This window comes from Mustela erminea, chromosome 8 (genome assembly GCF_009829155.1).
Source record: "Mustela erminea isolate mMusErm1 chromosome 8, mMusErm1.Pri, whole genome shotgun sequence".
In the NCBI taxonomy this organism is placed as follows: domain Eukaryota; kingdom Metazoa; phylum Chordata; class Mammalia; order Carnivora; family Mustelidae; genus Mustela; species Mustela erminea.
The window spans coordinates 114,652,473-114,663,353 of NC_045621.1; the positions used below are offsets into that span (position 1 = coordinate 114,652,473).

The 10,881-nt window shown below is 39.9% G+C and overlaps 1 pseudogene; it reads right to left on the reverse strand.

Moving 5' to 3' along the window:
- Window positions 1-2,209: 2,209 nt before the first annotated feature.
- Window positions 2,210-10,550, reverse strand: LOC116597379 (annotated as a pseudogene).
- Between the last annotated feature and the right edge of the window lie 331 nt (window positions 10,551-10,881).

The window sequence follows — 10,881 nt, forward strand, 5'->3', positions numbered from 1 at the left end:
GGATACCTGGGTGGCTAAATCCTTTAAGTAACTGACCCTTGATTTTGGCTTAGTTATGATCTTAGGGTCATGAGATCAAACTGCGCTTTGGACTGCCTGCTGGCCATGGAGGCTGCTTGGGATTCTCTCTCCCTTTTCCTCTGCACCTCCTCAGTTGCCTGCTCTCTCTCTCTCTCTCTCTATCTCTCAAAAACAAACAAAACCACAAAACTATGAATTTTGAGCACTGTTCCTTTGCAAAAAGGTGTGTTTTGCATTTTCTTCCAGTAGTTTATAGTTTGTCCTTTAATTTACAAAAACATTTTGAAGGAAGAAATGGTAACTTGGATGAAGATTAATTTATCATGTTTTCCTTTATGATTCATAACTGTGGTGTCCTATCCAGAAAATCCTCGCTTAACTCAAGGGTGCAAAAATCTTTCTTAAAATGTTCCTCAAAAAATCTTAGATTTTTGCATTTACTTTTATGTCTGTTATGTACTTTATGTTAATTTTTGTATGTGGTGCAAGATAGGAGTTGAGTCAGGTTTTTGTTGTGTTTTGTTTTATGTTTGGCTTATGGATGTCCAATAGCTCCAGCACTATTTGTTGAAAATACCTTCTTTTCTCTATTTGACTACCTTGGTTTCTTTAACTGATCATATACATGTGCATATGTACATATGTACACATTTTTGGACTCTTCCATTCTCTTGACTTGGGAGTCTACACTTTTGCCAATACTATACTCACTCGAATATAGTTAGTCTTAAAATTATGTAGTGTGATTTCTCCTCTAACACTGTTTTTCTCCTTTTTTCTCTTTCTCCTTTTTCTTTTTCTAATGGCTACTCTCGTTCCTTTGCTTCTCTATATACATTTTTTTTTTACTTTCCAAAGATCAATTTATTTAAATTACGAATACTAAGAATAAAGGATATATGTGTTCACATAACAATTTAGCTAAGTGTAAACTCTGCACTTAAGTTCTATAGTGACACAGTACCAACAAAGAATATGGAAGCATTTTTAAACTATACAAAAATTTCAAATGGAAAATAATCTTATTTTAGTTTTTTGTTTGTTTGTTTACTTGTTTGTTTTTTGACATACAGATAACACAAGTAGGCAAAGAGGCAGTGGGGGAGGGGGGAAGCAGGATCCCTGATGAAAACAATTTTAATGTAGTTTGACTTTATAATATACTATATTAAAACAAAGAAAATCCCAAATACACAATTTTTACAAGATTAACATTTCAGGCAGGGTTTTTTTTCTTTAAAAAACCAAGAAAACAACAAAAAAAAACCCACAACCAAATATAAACCTTGTTTTCTGCATTTCACAGCACTGGTTATTACATGTGTTTTTCCTATAAAATCTTTTGACTTATAAAATGTGCACGTTTGGATTTTAACCAGTCATCCAGTTCAAAAGTTGTGCAAATAAACAAAATGTGAAAATAATGTGTTACCAGTCTTTTTAAATAAGTCTCATAACAATCGTACCTTTTGCCCTGAATTGATGGGAAAACTCAGGCTAAATCCACTTGCAGAAATGCAGTGCTTTGCAAGTAATTAATTTTTCTCCTGCTCCTTTCTTTTCTTTCAACAGACAAATAAACAAAGGTTTGTTTTATAAATTATGAAAAATTAAAATATTTATGATTATAATATGATCTCTAGAGCAACGTCACCAGCAGATATCCATCTCACATACTTGTCAAAGCTGCATCTCCCTTGGCTGTTCTGATTGATTCCTCCACAAGTAACTTCCTGCCTCTGGAGGGTGCTCTTTTCCAGAGCCTGCAGGTAGAGGAGCTGACCTGCTGGCACTAAAACCCTTAGGACATAGCTCCCCACAGGAGGCTCCTGTCTGGGCTTGTAGATCCCAGAAACGGCTGTCTGCGCCTGTCATCTGAATTCATGCATGTTGATAAAGGGGTCAGCACACTCTTTCATGAAAGCATCTTAGTTTTAGACAGTTTTGGCTGAAAAATACTTGCCAATAAACATGTAACATAAGAGATGCTACTGCAGCTGAATCATAGAAAGAAAAATAAATAGAATGCTCGTCAGCAGTGGTGGTTTACGAAGCATGACAGTATGTTCCAAAGTCTTCACTGGAGGTGTACATTTCCCTTGTTTTCCAGCACGTGGGTCATTTGGTGATGGAAGCCGAAGTGAAGGGATGCTAGCGTCCTGTGTGGCTGGAACGGGAAGGCTGCTTCTCAGTCTCTGTTGGTGTCCTTGGCAGAGAAGGCCTGCAGACTTCGCACCTGGTTCAGGCCACTCTGAATGTGTGAAACATGGATTTCTACATTATTGGGAAAGCAACTGATAGTAGACGCACCTATTGTACTCTTGAAATCATTTAATGAAACTGTAGGTGATTTGAACTCAAAGGAATTCAACTCTCCTCCTTCTGCCAGACAATTTTTAATAAAATAGGAGTGAGCTGAAGATTAAATATGTCAGAATTCTATTCTCAACACAGAGCCATCTAGTGGCTAAGTCTCCTATCTGTGGGTTCGTCCTTAGGCTGCCGGCCCTGGTCTGGATGGAGCAGGCTGATAGCAGTGCTGCACTTCATGCAAACTTTGTCGAGGTCCTTGTTGAGTTGCTCAAGCTCCAGAATGATGGTTGCATAACTCCGCCAAAATTCAATGCCAATGGGCATGCAACAGGATTTCAATTTTTTTGCTTCTGTGTTCATTGCTCTTAATTTTTTGATATGTCCCTTTTTAATCATGAGAACTTTTGACGAAGTGTTCACTTGGATGAGGAATTGTACTGGAAAATGACCTAGCGTTTCAGTGTCAGAGCCAGGAATCTTACTTCTCCAAGGTGACTGTGCTAGTACAGGATCATTATCCCTAATTGGTGACTGGAGGGGAGGAATGTAATGTAACCATGGTGGAGTCATAAAGAATCAAGAAGGCCCCTGATTTTGTTAAAGACAGCAACTGGCATCGTCTCATGCAGCTCATTACTAAGAACTTCATAGTCAGGTATGGTATGGTTGCCAAGCCCTACCCTATCAAAAGTTACTCTATAAGGAGGATTAAAAGTATCCACAGCAGGAGGAGTCAAGATGGCGGAGAAGTAGCAGGCTGAGACTGCTTCAGCTAGCCGGAGATCAGCTAGATAGCTTATCTAAAGATTGCAAACACCTGAAAATCCATCGGCAGATCGAAGAGAAGAAGAACAGCAATTCTGGAAACAGAAAAACAACCACTTTCTGAAAGGTAGGACCGGCGGAGAAGTGAATCCAAAGCGACGGGAAGATAGACCCCGGGGGGAGGGGCCGGCTCCCGGCAAGCGGCGGAGCAACGGAGCACAAAATCAGGACTTTTAAAAGTCTGTTCCGCTGAGGGACATCGCTCCAGAGGCTAAACCGGGGCGAAGCCCACACGGGTTCAGCGTGGCCTCAGGTCCCGCAGGGTCACAGAAGGATCAGGGGTGTCTGAGTGTCGCAGACCTTGCGGGTATTGGAACGGGAAAGCCGGCTACAGAGACAGAGCCGACAGTAAGCTCACAGCTCGGTGTTACCTTGAACTGGTCGCAGGCTCGGAGAGCTCGGAGCGCGGCCGGAGGTCAGGCAGACGGGAGTAACTAGGCGCTGTTCTCTGAGGGCACACTGAGGAGTGCGGCCCTGGGCTCTCGGCTCCTCCGGGCCGGAGACCAGGAGGCCGCCATTTGTATTCCCGTCCTCCGGAACTCTACGGAAAGCGCTCAGGGAACAAAAGCTCCTGAAAGCAAACCCGAGCGGATTACTCACCCCGGCCCCGGGTAAGGGCGGTGTAATTCCGCCTGGGGCAAAGACACTTGAGAATCACTACAACAGGCCCCTCCCCCAGAAGATCAACAAGAAATCCAGCCAAGACCAAGTTCACCTACCAAGGAGTGTGGTTTCAATACCAAGGAGAGCAGCAGAATTCCAGAGGAGGAGAAAGCCAAGCACGGAACTCATGGCTTTTTCCCTGTGATTTTTTTTTAGTCTTGCAGTTAATTTAATTTTTTTCTTTTTCATTTTTTTTTTTTTCTCACCTTCGGGTAAAATTTTTTTTTTTTAACTGTTACCTTTTTCTTTTTTAACGATTTTTTACTAGTTTATCTAATATATATATATTTTCTTCTTTACATTTTTCTTAGGTGTTTTCCTTTTTTTTCTTTTAATTCTTTTCTTTTCTTTTTTCTTTTTTCTTTTTTTTTTTTCTTTTTTTTTTTTTTTTCTTTCTTCCTTTTTGAACCTCTTTTTATCCCCTTTCTCCCCCCTCACGATTTTGGATCTCTTCTAATTTGGTTAAAGCATTTTTTCCTGGGGTTGTTGCCACCCTTTTAGTATTTTACTTGCCCCTTCATATACTCTTATCTGGACAAAATGACAAGACGGAAAAATTCAACACAAAAAAAAGAACAAGAGGCAGTACCGAAGACTAGGGACCTAATCAATACAGACATTGGTTATATGTCAGATCTAGAGTTCAGAATGACAATTCTCAAGGTTCTAGCCGGGCTCGAAAAAGGCATGGAAGATATTAGAGAAACCCTCTCGAGAGATATAAAAGCCCTTTCTGGAGAAATAAAAGAACTAAAATCTAACCAAGTTGAAATAAAAAAAGCTATTAATGAAGTGCAATCAAAAATGGAGGCTCTCACTGCTAGGATAAATGAGGCAGAAGAAAGAATTAGTGATATAGAAGACCAAATGACAGAGAATAAAGAAGCTGAGCAAAAGAGGGACAAACAGCTACTGGACCACGAGGGGAGAATTTGAGAGATAAGTGACACCATAAGACGAAACAACATTAGAATAATTGGGATTCCAGATGAAGAAGAAAGAGAGAGGGGAGCAGAAGGTATACTGGAGAGAATTATTGGGGAGAATTTCCCCAATATGGCAAAGGGAACGAGCATCAAAATTCAGGAGGTTCAGAGAACGCCCCTCAAAATCAATAGGAATAGGCCCACACCCTGTCACCTAATAGTAAAATTTACAAGTCTCAGTGACAAAGAGAAAATCCTGAAAGCAGCCCGGGAAAAGAAGTCTGTAACATACAATGGTAAAAATATTAGATTGGCAGCTGACTTATCCACAGAGACCTGGCAGGCCAGAAAGAGCTGGCATGATATTTTCAGAGCACTAAACGAGAAAAACATGCAGCCAAGAATACTATATCCAGCTAGGCTATCATTGAAAATAGAAGGAGAGATTAAAAGCTTCCAGGACAAACAAAAACTGAAAGAATTTGCAAATACCAAACCACCTCTACAGGAAATATTGAAAGGGGTCCTCTAAGCAAAGAGAGAGCCTACAAGTGGTAGATCAGAAAGGAACAGAGACCATATACAGTAACAGTCAACTTACAGGCAATACAATGGCACTAAATTCATACCTCTCAATAGTTACCCTGAATGTTAATGGGCTAAATGCCCCTGTCAAAAGACACAGGGTATCAGAATGGATCAAAAAACAAAACCCATCTATATGTTGTCTCCAAGAAACTCATTTTAAGCCCGAAGACACCTCCAGATTTAAAGTGAGGGGGTGGAAAAGAATTTACCATGCTAATGGACATCAGAAGAAAGCAGGAGTGGCAATCCTTATATCAGATCAATTAGATTTTAAGCCAAAGACTATAATAAGAGATGAGGAAGGACACTATATCATACTCAAAGGGTCTGTCCAACAAGATTTAACAATTTTCAATATCTATGCCCCCAACGTGGGAGCAGCCAACTATATAAACCAATTAATAACAAAATCAAAGAAACACATCAACAATAATACAATAATAGTAGGGGACTTTAACACTCCCCTCACTGAAATGGACAGATCATCCAAGCAAAAGATCAGCAAGGAAATAAAGGCCTTAAACGACACACTGGACCAGATGGACATCACAGATATATTCAGAATATTTCATCCCAAAGCAACAGAATACACATTCTTCTCTAGTGCACATGGAACATTCTCCAGAATAGATCACATCCTCGGTCCTAAATCAGGACTCAACCGGTATCAAAAGATTGGGATCATTCCCTGCATATTTTCAGACCACAATGCTCTAAAGCTAGAACTCAACCACAAAAGGAAGTTTGGAAAGAACCCAAATACATGGAGACTAAACAGCATCCTTCTAAAGAATGAATGGGTCAACCGGGAAATTAAAGAAGAATTGAAAAAAATCATGGAAACAAATGATAATGAAAATACAACAGTTCAAAATCTGTGGGACACAACAAAGGCAGTCCTGAGAGGAAAATATATAGCGGTACAAGCCTTTCTCAAGAAACAAGAAAGGTCTCAGGTACACAACCTAACCCTACACCTAAAGGAGCTGGAGAAAGAACAAGAAAGAAACCCTAAGCCCAGCAGGAGAAGAGAAATCATAAAGATCAGAGCAGAAATCAATGAAATAGAAACCAAAAAAAACAATAGAACAAATCAACGAAACTAGGAGCTGGTTCTTTGAAAGAATTAATAAAATTGATAAACCCCTGGCCCGACTTATCAAAAAGAAAAGAGAAAGGACCCAAATAAATAAAATCATGAATGAAAGAGGAGAGATCACAACTAACACCAAAGAAATACAAACTATTATAAGAACATACTATGAGCAACTCTACGCCAATAAATTTGACAATCTGGAAGAAATGGATGCATTCCTAGAAACATATAAACTACCACAACTGAACCAGGAAGAAATAGAAAACCTGAACAGACCCATAACCAGTAAGGAGATTGAAACAGTCATTAAAAATCTCCAAACAAACAAAAGCCCAGGGCCAGACGGCTTCCTGGGGGAATTCTACCAAATATTTAAAGAAGAACTAATTCCTGTTCTCCTAAAACTGTTCCAAAAAATAGAAATGGAAGGAAACTTCCAAACTCATTTTATGAGGCCAGCATCACCTTGATCCCAAAACCAGACAAGGATCCCACCAAAAAAGAGAGCTATAGACCGATATCCTTGATGAACACAGATGCGAAAATACTCAACAAAATACTAGCCAATAGGATTCAACAGTACATTAAAAAGATTATTCACCACGACCAAGCGGGATTTATTCCAGGGCTGCAAGGTTGGTTCAACATCCGCAAATCAGTCAATGTGATACAACACATCAATAAAAGAAAGAACAAGAACCATATGATACTCTCCATAGATGCTGAAAAAGCATTTGACAAAGTACAGCATCCCTTCCTGATCAAAACTCTTCAAAGTGTAGGGATAGAGGGCACATACCTCAATATCATCAAAGCCATCTATGAAAAACCCACCGCAAATATCATTCTCAATGGAGAAAAACTGAAAGCTTTTCCGCTAAGGTCAGGAACACGGCAGGGATGTCCATTATCACCACTGCTATTCAACATAGTACTAGAGGTCCTAGCCTCAGCAATCAGACAACAAAAGGAAATTAAAGGCATCCAAATCGGCAAAGAAGAAGTCAAATTATCAGTCTTCGCAGATGATATGATACTATATGTGGAAAACCCAAAAGACTCCACTCCAAAACTGCTAGAACTTATACAGGAATTCAGTAAAGTGTCAGGATATAAAATCAATGCACAGAAATCAGTTGCATTTCTCTACACCAACAGCAAGACAGAAGAAAGAGAAATTAAGGAGTCAATCCCATTTACAATTGCACCCAAAACCATAAGATACCTAGGAATAAACCTAACCAAAGAGACACAGAATCTATACTCAGAAAACTATAAAGTACTCATGAAAGAAAATTGAGGAAGACACAAAGAAATGGAAAAATGTTCCATGCTCCTGGATTGGAAGAATAAATATTGTGAAAATGTCTATGCTACCTAAAGCAATCTACACATTTAATGCAATTCCTATCAAAGTACCATCCATCTTTTTCAAAGAAATGGAACAAATAATGCTAAAATTTATATGGAACCAGAAAAGACCTCGAATAGCCAAAGGGATATTGAAAAAGAAAGCCAACGTTGGTGGCATCACAATTCCGGACTTCAAGCTCTATTACAAAGCTGTCGTCATCAAGGACAGCATGGTACTGGCACAAAAACAGACACATAGATCAATGGAACAGAATAGAGAGCCCAGAAATAGACCCTCAACTCTATGGTCAACTAATCTTCGACAAAGCAGGAAAGAATGTCCAATGGCAAAAAGACAGCCTCTTCAATAAATGGTGCTGGGAAAATTGGACAGCCACATGTAGAAAAATGAAATTGGACCATTTCCTTACACCACACACAAAAATAGACTCCAAATGGATGAAGGACCTCAATGTGCGAAAGGAATCCATCAAAATCCTTGAGGAGAACACAGGCAGCAACCTCTTTGACCTCAACCGCAGCAACATCTTCCTAGGAACAATGCAAAAGGCAAGGGAAGCAAGGGCAAAAATGAACTATTGGGATTTCATCAAGATCAAAAGCTTTTGCACAGCAAAGGAAACAGTTAACAAAATCAAAAGACAACTGACAGAATGGGAGAAGATATTTGCAAACGACATATCAGATAAAGGACTAGTGTCCAGAATCTATAAAGAACTTAGCAAACTCAACACCCAAAGAACAAATAATCCAATCAAGAAATGGGCAGAGGACATGAACAGACATTTCTGCAAAGAAGACATCCAGATGGCCAACAGACACATGAAAAAGTGCTCCATATCTCTCGGCATCAGGGAAATACAAATCAAAACCACAATGAGATATCACCTCACACCAGTCAGAATGGCTAAAATCAACAAGTCAGGAAATGACAGATTGCTGGCGAGGATGCGGAGAAAGGGGAACCCTCCTACACTGTTGGTGGGAATGCAAGCTGGTGCAGCCACTCTGGAAAACAGCATGGAGGTTCCTCAAAATGTTGAAAATAGAACTGCCCTATGACCCAGCAATTGCACTATTGGGTATTTACCCTAAGGATACAAACGTAGTGATCCAAAGGGGCACATGCACCCAAATGTTTATAGCAGCAATGTCCACAATAGCCAAACTATGGAAAGAACCTAGATGTCCATCAACAGATGAATGGATCAAGAAGATGTGGTATATATACACAATGGAATACTATGCAGCCATCAAAAGAAATGAAATCTTGCCATTTGCGACAACATGGATGGAACTAGAGCGTATCATGCTTAGTGAAATAAGTCAAGCAGAGAAAGACAACTATCATATGATCTCCTTGATATGAGGAAGTGGTGATGCAACATGGGGGCTTAAGTGGGTAGGAGAAGAATAAATGAAACAAGATGGGATTGGGAGGGAGACAAACCATAAGTGACTTTTAATCTCACAAAACAAACTGAGGGTTGCTGGGGGGAGGGGGTTTGGGAGAAGGGGGTGGGATTATGGACATTGGGTAGGGTATGTGCTTTGGTGAGTGCTGTGAAGTGTGTAAACCTGGTGATTCACAGACCTGTACCCCTGGGGATAGAGTATTATGCCTCCATCAGAAAGGATGAATACCCAACTTTTGTAGCAACATGGACGGGACTGGAAGAGATTATGCTGAGTGAAATAAGTCAAGCAGAGAGAGTCAATTATCATATGGTTTCACTTATTTGTGGAGCATAACAAATAGCATGGAGGACATGGGGACTTAGAGTGGAGAAGGGAGTTGGGGGAAATTGGAAGGGGAGGTGAACCATGAGAGACTATGGACTCTGAAAAACAATCTGAGGGTTTTGAAGGGACAGGGGGTGGGAGGTTGGGGTACCAGGTGGTGGGTATTATAGAGGGCACGGACTGCATGGAGCACGGGGTGTGGTGCAAAAATAATGAATACTGTTATGCTGGAAATAAAAAAAAAAAGTATCCACAGCAACTATGAAGAGACCATCATGAACACCACGTAATCGAACTATAACTTTGGTTCCAATAAACAGGGGCAAAGGAATTGCATCTGGGAGATCTTCGAACTGGGAAACATCTGCAACTTGCCTTTTTTGTAAGAGTCGTATTTTCTGTCGTTTCTGTTTTAACGCTGGTCTCTCTTCCTCAAAATATGAACAAGAAAGTCTCCATGTTTTCCCATAAGTCACCTGATTATTCCCCATTCTACCCTTGTAACTTTCTTGTTTTTAAATTAGGAAAGGATTCCTTCAGAAAGACACAGAAGTCATCATAGCCTTCAAACAGTTGTTTATCAATAGTTGAATAGAACCATTCATATATGCACCATTTATGTGCTTTGGGAAGCTTGAGTTGGTTATGTAATTGGAAACCAATCTTCTGTGAGGCTTTCTTATCTGGTGTGATTGTCCACTGTAAAGTTTGGTGGGACCATTGCAACTTTCCTGTTTCTTTTGGGTTACCATTTTTTATCTGTCTGTCATTTTCATTGGAAAAGAGTCAACCTCATTTTGAATTTCTGAAAGGCATCTCCACAGCGGAGCCCATATGCCTGCTTTCCAAACAGGTGGGTTTTTTGTTTTGTTTTCTTTTTGTTTTGTAAAGAGCTGTACTTTTCACTCCATGTGTTAGATAAGCTTCCCTTTTTTAAACTGACAAGGGCTTTTTGCTGAAGAGTTTTTGTCAGGCATCTGGTTAAGCTGCACCATCTGGAATGAGCCACCTCCATATACATTTTGATACCAGCTTGTTGATCTCTACAAAGCAAACAAGCAAATAAACAAAATAACTTGCTTAGAATCTTAAATTTTTTTTATTATTATGTTCAATTCTCCAACATTGTACATCATTAATTTTTGATGTAGTTTCAATGATTCATTAGTTGCCTGTAACATCCAGTGCTCATCACCACATATGCCCTCCTTACTACCCATCACCTGGTTACCTCCTCCTCCCCAACTTCTGTAACCCTCAGTCTGTATCCCAGAGTCCAGAGTCTCTCATGGTTTGTCTCCTTCTCTCATTTCTTTCCACTTAGTTTTCCTT